Source organism: Euprymna scolopes, chromosome 44 (genome assembly GCF_053919585.1).
Source record: "Euprymna scolopes isolate OS-2025 chromosome 44, ASM5391958v1, whole genome shotgun sequence".
Classification (NCBI taxonomy): Eukaryota; Metazoa; Mollusca; class Cephalopoda; order Sepiida; family Sepiolidae; genus Euprymna; species Euprymna scolopes.
In genome coordinates this window covers 18,857,329-18,866,951 of record NC_136525.1, presented here as the reverse complement: position 1 = coordinate 18,866,951, position 9,623 = coordinate 18,857,329, and the positions used below count along the sequence as shown (strand labels likewise).

Genomic DNA, 9,623 nt, shown 5'->3' with positions numbered 1-9,623 from the left:
TGAATATATGCTTAATCCGAAATTGAATGAATCGAGACACATTCAAACTCCCCACCACTAATTTCGTTCGCAACCAAATTTCAAACAGGCTATATAGTTGGATAGAACACCTCATTAGCTACATTTTGAAAAAGAAAATTCGAAAATTGGTTCAGTAGAAAAAAAGTTATAACAAAATAGGTGGGTTCACAAACAGGAGAGTAAGTACATAAGTGACTAACGCTTTTTTTTTATTTTGCATAACTTTTTTTGTATATAAATATTTTTTACTGCGATCTTGCTAATATGACATGTTAGCGTAACGGTTAGAGTACCGGGGTTTGGTGGAAAGATTTTAGGTTCAATCCCGTGTATCGTTTTTTTTATAATTAAAAAACCGAACTTTTTTTTTAATAACTATTTTTTTTAACTCTCCTTATGATTTTATAGCAAAAAATGGTGAATTTATCGATTAAAAATATTAGTGAATTCTATGATATACATATTTTTTGAATGAACTCAAATTTTTCGTTATCACATTTGATGAAAAATGTCGTCCCATTTTGGCAATGCGTCTGACCAATGATGCTTTTGAACCCGCGACCAGCACTGCGATGTCATCAGCATCAGCCTGGGCATAAATATTCCTATTTTTAAACTCCTTTAAAAGAGGATTCAGCATACAGTTCCATAGTAAAGGTGATAAAATCCCACTTTGGGGGTTTCATTTAACTACTTCCCTTTTAACAGTTGCCCTCAGTAGTTCTACTTGAACTGTTCTGTGCCTCACCATATACTCAATCCATCGGATGAGTACTGGTGGCACATTGAGTTCTCGTAGCGACTTGAACATACTACTGAAGGGTATGTTGTCAAAAGCTCCAACGATATCTAAAAAGACACAGAGTGTTAGTTTACGCTCTATACAGATCACAAATTCATGAACCGCAGTCTCGGTAGAGACCCTGGCTCGGAACTACTGTGATTGAATGATAAATATTGCATAAATGTGTATTTGAGAGCTAATTTTTTTTTTTTTGACAATCATTAATAAATATTATAAATTTATATATTAATACAATAGCAATGCCTGGAAAAATCATGGATTATATGGAAAAATGCGCGCATGAAAAGTAATATTCTTAAGATTTTATTAAACCTGGAAAAGTAAAGGACAAGAAATTCACCCTGGAAAAGTAAAGAACAAGATATTCTAGTAAAGTAAAAAATAAGAATTTTTTAGACTTAAAATATTGCAGCTAAAAATAAAATTTGAATATTGATAAATATTTTATTTATTATTTGCATATGTTGTTGTTTATTGTTGAGTTAGAAAAAATTAAATGATCCTCATTATGATATAATAAAATTATTAATTTTTATGTAAATTATAAAATTATTAATTCCATCTACTAACTAACTAACTAATGAATTAATTTTATTCAAACCATTTTCACTACATAAATATATGCAAATAATAGGGGGGAAATAAGTTTAATCCAGCGACTGACACCCTTCCTAACTCAACAATAAACAACAACATTATCACAGCTTGATCAGCATTCCGAGTGGGCAATGGGTATTTAATACACAATCTTCAAGAACTGTTATCAGAAATATGTCCAGAAGTGAGGTTTGCTGGTTCTGGCGATCTGGGAGACGGGTTGGTAATATTACCGTCTGTGTCAAGGAATCGGATACAGGAAAGTCATGGATGATACTATCAGCTGTGTATAGTTAGAGAAGCTAAGCCAATTACTGTGGTGGGCATTAAAGTCACCAAATACATGTATTTAGGCGTTAGTTTCAACGGAGAGTGCTACAGCTATGCTGTCAGAGACATAGTTGATTAGAGTACAGTTCTGAATTGAGGGAGAGTGATAAAGAAAATATACGTAGCTAACGCTATATCATAAAGTTAGTCTAAAACCCATGAAGGTCTAGTCATGGGGAGGGTATTATGAATATAGACTCCAAGTCCGTGTCTGTCAGAGTCCTTATGACAAAGTGGAAGATAACCAGATATATTAAAGATGTTAAAGGGGATGGAGGAGTGCAAGTTAGTTTTACTTAACGTTAAGATATCCGGGGAGTTTGCTAGGGGAAATGATTCTACATCATTTAAGTTAGTTCTAAGTCCACGGATATTTTTAAATGCGAGCCTCAAGGGAGGAGGCAAATTGTTGTTCTAATGTGTCTCGTTTCATCGTTATTTTGGATTAAGCTGTCATTTCATTTTATTTTGTAGTTTCAGTTTAGGGAGAGAGGTGCTGGGCAAAGCAGATGTGCATAGCCACCATTATGCAACACGACTAGACCATCAGCTAACTCCTCATCCACAAGAATGTGATTGCGGGAATGCGCACCAGAGATGAGTGCAGGGTCCCTTTCCAGGTGCGAGATGTCACGGCAAACATCCCGATATAATACAACTGATGATAGAGCCGCCACTTTAAGTGCTACCAAACAGTTAGGGCCCCTGTACTGCCAGTCAGATTACAGCAGCTAGACAAACTGTCAAACCAGAACCCTCAAACTTGTCAGACAAGAGTGGTCCAGTTCAATCATGTTAGAATACATGGTAAACAAGCACTCCCAAAATGCCCAGGTTTAGTGGAAGGGGATGAAGCGGATGTGGGGGACGGCATTCATTGCCCTAGTCAGGAAACAACGCCTCTAATCAGTCCCTGTGATCATACCTCTGCTCCTGCTAATAGACAAAGCAGGAGTATGGAAACCAGGCGATAAGCAGAGTCTATCTACTCTTTAAGCAGTTTAGGTTTGCAAACCAGTGATTTGATCGAGTCACCAGCTCTAGGGAGGTTATCTACCAGGACTGAGGAGGCCTCCCTTCCCTGTTTGGTGTCAAGACGTATGAGGTCAGTGGCGCAGGTTTTACATCGGAGTTTTACTTCTCGTAGATGGTGACTTGATCTATGGGTCCATCAGCACCAAGAGGGTTATCCCAACGCCTGGTTTGAAAGCCAGGTTTCTACGCCCCCCTCCCCTCACCCCGCATGGTTAGTTAGGATTAATCGAGTTAGTATCAAAGATAATTAGTATCTGCTTTGTAGTTAAACTCCTCAAAATAGGATTAAGATTGGAAGATGCGGTTATTCAAACGTTTTGAGTTGAAACGCGGGTAGGGGTATGCATGAGTATGGGGTGTAGATTTGAGGTTAATATCTACTAGAGTTCAACAAGGATAAAATATGGTTTGTAGATGAATAAATACATTGGAAAAGGTAGAGTATAAAGAGTATAAAGTATAAAGAGTATAAAGAGTATAAAGTATAAAGAGTTATGGTACGATTCGAAATGAGCTTCAGGTGTTAGTTTTCATGTGAAGACAATCACTAGTACTTTGACATAATACGACGAGGATAGTAGTCCGAAAAACTCAAATAATCCAACTGTTTTCCAATGTGTGCTATAACATTTCTGAGAGTCCTGCCCTCGCATTAAACATCGATCCTAGAAAAATTAAGGGAAAGAATGATATGGAGTTTCTACTTAATATATATCACTTTATAAGTACAATCTATCTATACTCCTATAAATTCGTTTTTATTTTGTATGTATCGATATTCATATTAAAAACCCTCTTTTCTATTTATTTAAAAAGAAAATACAATTTTCTTATGGGTATTAGTCCCTGTGATCATATCTCTGCTCCTGCTAATAGACAAAGCAGGAGTATGGAAACCGGGCGATATTTACTAGCAAAAGATCTAGCTCATTTGCATATTCTTTTAAAAATTCATTTTAATCAATTCCCTATTAGTTGCTTCTGTTTTCTAATGAGATGATCATCTTTAGTTAACTATTACGTGTGATTATACTCATGCAGATATTCTACATGATTTATAGTTGCCTAATATTTGCGTAAAAAGTCTATAGTAAACACAGAATTATTTCCATATATATTTATGTATACGTATATATTTTTGTTGCACAAATTTTGCCTACTAAACTCCTCCTAGAGTTTTTGATCTACAGACATGAAATTTCATATATAAGCTATTTGAATCCATGAAAAACTTTATATTTGGGTTTTATCCCGGAAAAATCGGTGCAAAAGTGTGAAAATTAAAAAAAAAATTAAATTTACCAGGTGAAGGTCGAATGCCGACATTACGAATGCATAACGTAGTAGCTATTGGTTCATGTTTTAATTTTAGCCTTGCAGTAAACATGTTTTTCATAGACCAGTCATTTAAGGCAGAGGCAAAATAAATAATGATCTGAACGTTTTGGTTTCGATTCTCGGTGGTGGCGCATGAGTCTTTCTTTTTTATACTTTTTAAATCATTAATATATATTGCATCCAGTTCATCTATCTATCTATCTATCTATATCTCTAAAAGTGAAAATGTCTGTCTGTCTTTTCTCTATGGTAGTTAAGAAAGACTATTATACAGAAAGGCATTACTTTACATATTCACACATTTTGATATATACATATGCACATAACCTTATGAACAGTACATAGGGCCCAGGCAAAGCCAGGCGGAACTGCTAGCATATCTACAAAAGTGAACGTGTGTGTCTGTGTGTGTACATTTCCCTATGCAATAACTCTGTCAATTTTAAGTCTACAGACTCAAAATTTGATATACAGGTACTGAGATTTGGGAAAATCTATGTGATTGGTTTTCGACCAGAAATTTGGCTGTTAAGGGGTCAAAGTTCAACGATTTGACCTTTGAGAACGCTACCAAACTCCTCCGACAATTTTGGGTATAAACACTTGAAAGTTTAAATATAGGTTCCTTGGACATGGATCTAACTTAATAACTTGATTTGAGCCCAAAACAATAAATTTTAAGGGGTCATAATAGGAGTCAAAGTTAAAAAAATTGACCGCTTTTTTTCTTTCTTTTTTTTGCTTAACATACACCTCCAAACACCCGGGCAACGCCAGGCTGAAACGCTTGTATGATATAAGTATATATAAGAATATAAGTAAAAACTATGGTTAATAAATATTTATCTGATAGATAAGCTATAGAATATAAATATAAGTTATAAGATAATGGATACCTTCTTTAATAGATAATTATAGATGGTTAGTATCGATTTTTAAAGGTAACCTTCCAAAGTGAATGACCGGAAGCTAGACCCCTCCCCCAAGGTATGTGCAAAGTATGTGATATTATAGCAGCTTGGGGTGAAGAGGAATTAGTTATTTGTCCAGTTGGAACAGAAGATATGATATAACTTACAAGAATACAATATTAACATACATTAGGATATACAGTTTTGGGTAGAGTTAAGGAGTATAAGGGTTTGAAATAATGTTTATTATGCAACACAGACACAGGCAGTCGTCTTGGAGGCAAAGTAACTAGGCGTTTTAACTCGACTTTTAGAAAAGAATTTGTGCCAGTTTAATTGAGTATCATATTTAAGTAACCATATACGTACGGCTAGAATAGGCCTTATATTTAGACATATACGTACGGCCAGAATAGGCCTTATATTTAGACATATACGTACGGCCAGAATAGGCCTTATATTTAGACATATACGTACGGCCAGAATAGGCCTTATATTTAGACATATACGTACGGCCAGAATAGGCCTTATATTTAGACATATACGTACGGCCAGAATAGGCCTTATATTTAGACATATACGTACGGCCAGAATAGGCCTTATATTTAGACATATACGTACGGCCAGAATAGGCCTTATATTTAGACATATACGTACGGCCAGAATAGGCCTTATATTTAGACATATACGTACGGACAGAATAGGCCTTATATTTAGACATATACGTACGGACAGAATAGGCCTTATATTTAGACATATACGTACGACCAGAATAGGCCTTATATTTAGACATATGCGTACGGCCAGAATAGGCCTTATATTTAGACATATACGTACGGCCAGAATAAGCCTTATATTTAGACATATACGTACGGCCAAAATAGGCCTTATATTTAGACATATACGTACAGCCAGAATAGGCCTTATATTTATACATATCCGTACGGCCAGAAATAAAGATGGGAAATTAAATTTAAGTACATTAAGCAACAATATATTATTTAATTGGAATTCATTGTTGAGATGAGTATTACTTATTAATTTATTTATTGCGAACTATCATCCTCATCTTTTTTAGTTGTTGTTTCACAACGTTTCGGCCAACTATCCCTCTGGCCTTCATTAGGTGGTAACCGTAACAGGATAGGAACTTCGGGACCCATGGTGCAGTGGATAGAGACGTTAAATCTCTACATTTCCAGGTGAAAATTATTTGAAGATCGCGGTTTCAATCCTACCCAAAGCCAGCCAGAGGCTTACTTGGCCAAAACGTGGCGAGACGGCAACAACTATGGAAGGCAGTAATCGCTGAGAATGCAGTTAGGAGATTCAGAGTTCTTATCAATAAATAATGGATATAGGACATAAACAAATCAATATTTACCTCACTCCCACTACAAGAGGATGTGACACAAGATCGGAAGTGGGAAAATGAGTCAGTGCTCCTAAAGAAGAAGCACTTTGACCCCGCAAAAATATGCCTGAGTAACCCTGTCTGCATTTCCCGGTGAGGGCGCCTCAGGCAACAAGCGATAAACTTGCTCTCTCAAAAGTCAGGAGGCAAGGCCTGGGAGGGTGCACCTCCTAGGATCACACAGACTATTTTGCACCAGTCCGACAGCAAAAAGGCCACCGAAATGGCCTAATTTCCGTTGGACTGATTGTCAAGGCTGGAAGCTCAACTTATGTGTACTATGAAAGTATACTGACCACTGGTCATAGACAGACAGACGGATATACGAAGGCAAGAGAGATATGAGCAGACATAAGCAGGCCGATATAAACAAACAGACGGCCAGGCACACAAATGTATCCGAACAAGCATGAGTAGATATGAACAGACGCTGGCATCCACATATGAACAGACAGGAAGGCATGAACAGACACATGAACTAATATAAAGAAGCAGCACACAAATATGAACAACAGTCATGAACAGACATATGCAGGCAGATATTGACAGACAGAGAGATATAGATAAATGAACACACATATACAGACAGATATGAAGGCAGACAGATATGAACATAGATATTGTTAGGCAGACGGGCAGGCGTGAACAGACAGGCGTAAACAGGAAAGCATGAACAGACATGCATAAATAGACAGAGATAAACAGACAGGTGTGAACAGACAAGCATGAACAGACAGGCATAAATAGATGAGATGAACAGACAGGCGTAAACAGACAGGCGTAAACAGACAGGCATAAATAGACAGAGATGAACAGACAGGCGTGAACAGACAGGCGTAAACAGACAGGCGTAAACAGACAAGTATGAACAGACATGCATAAATAGACAGAGATGAACAGACAGGCGTAAACAGACAGGCGTAAACAGACAAGCATGAACAGACATGCATAAATAGATGAGATGAACAGACAGGCGTGAACAGACAAGTATGAACAGACATGCATAAATAGACAGAGATAAACAGACAGGCGTAAACAGACAAGCATGAACAGACATGCATAAATAGACAGAGATGAACAGACAGGCGTAAACAGACAAGCATGAACAGACATGCATAAATAGACAGAGATAAACAGACAGGCGTAAACAGACAAGCATGAACAGACATGCATAAATAGACAGAGATAAACAGACAGGCGTAAACAGACAAGCATGAACAGACATGCATAAATAGACAGAGATAAACAGACAGGCGTAAACAGACAAGCATGAACAGACATGCATAAATAGACAGAGATAAACAGACAGGCGTAAACAGACAAGCATGAACAGACATGCATAAATAGACAGAGATGAACAGACAGGCGTGAACAGACAGGCGTAAACAGACAAGCATGAACAGACATGCATAAATAGACAGAGATAAACAGACAGGCGTAAACAGACAAGTATGAACAGACAGGCATAAATAGACAGAGATGAACAGACAGGCGTGAACAGACAGGCGTAAACAGACAAGTATGAACAGACATGCATAAATAGACAGAGATGAACAGACAGGCGTAAACAGACAGGCGTAAACAGACAAGCATGAACAGACATGCATAAATAGATGAGATGAACAGACAGGCGTAAACAGACAAGCATGAACAGACATGCATAAATAGACAGAGATTAACAGACAGGCGTAAACAGACACGTGTGAACGAACAGAGGAACACAATGGACTTGGAGTTTACTTTATTTCGTAACACTCCTTCTCTTTTTGTCCTTTAGTTCTTATATTCCATGAGCGATCGTTCGGGGGGGGGGGGGGGCTGGTTTCTGCGTCGGAATCTATCCATTTAACTAGGAGAATAGAAAGCGAACGTTGGGTTTACTTTCGACAGCCTCGTAACTATCGCTCCCCACCCCCACCTTTTTTTTTGTCCTTTGGTCCTCACGTTCCATGAGCGATGTATCTGAAAAACGACACTACAATTTTTTTGGAGGGGGGGGAGTAAGAGGAATATGTATAGGAGAAAGAAAACGGAGGAGAAGGAGGGGAAGAAGGAGATGGGAAGAGGAAGTAGCAGTTTCAGTTTTTATTTTACTTCTGCTGCTTTTTCTATACGACTGGTTAGCGATTGTCATTCTTGTAGATGAAGTTCCGCATTCGAGGGTTTTCTTTAAGATTTCACACATTTTCAGTTGCAACAGCACCACCATTATTATCATCATCATTATCATTATCATTATCATTATCATTATCATTAAGCCATGGTGATAAAAACCGTTAGCAACAGACAGAGGCTAATAAGCTAATTAGGGAACGCATAAAGATTAGGAACATCACGATAGTTAGCCAATACAGAACACCGAAAATGTGAAAGCGATACATGTTCATTCACACAGTTCTGAGGCAGCACGTTCAGGACTGCAGAACACAATACAAAAATTATCGGATGTGAATATCTTTGAAAATTTTCAATCTTTTTAAAACATGAAGAGTTGATATATTATTTTAATTGGAATTCATTATTGAAATGAGTATTATTTATATTATTTATTTATTGCGGACTAATATTCTCATCTTTCTTAGTTGTTGTTTCACGACGTTTTGGCCAACTATTCCTCTGGCCGTAATAAATTAATATAAATAATACTCATCTCAATAATGAATTCCAATTAAAATGATATATATACCATTCGGTACGGACCCGACCATGGAAGATCAGATAATAAATAAATGTGGATTTATAAGATCAAAAAAATCCAACCTTGATCGCCATGATCGTGGCGCAGTTGATAAAGACGTTGAATCTCTATTGTTCCAGATTATGATTGTCTGAAGATAGCGGTTTCAATCCTACCCAAAGGCTTACTTAGTCAAAACGTGGTGAGACGGCAACAACTACGGATGGCAGTGATTGCTGAGAATGCAGTTAGGAGATTCGAAGTTCCTATCCGTCGCGGCTACTACCTGACGAAGGCCAGAGGCATAGTCGGCCGAAACGTCGTGGAACAACAACTAATAAAAATGAGAATAATAGTCCGCAATAAATAAATTAATATACGAAGAGTTGATATTATGAATTTCAAAGTTGAATTTTTGTGACTTTCACATTTTAAAGAGCCACACAAAGTAATTTATACCTTTTTTTCAACTATTAAAAAAAGTGTGTGTGTGTG

At 37.1% G+C, this 9,623-nt stretch overlaps 1 protein-coding gene across 5 annotated transcripts in view; it reads right to left on the bottom strand.

The window, feature by feature from the left end:
• Positions 1 to 9,623, bottom strand: part of LOC145268721 (band 3 anion transport protein-like) — a 971,550-nt gene that overhangs the window by 919,642 nt on the left and 42,285 nt on the right. The window lies entirely within an intron of this gene.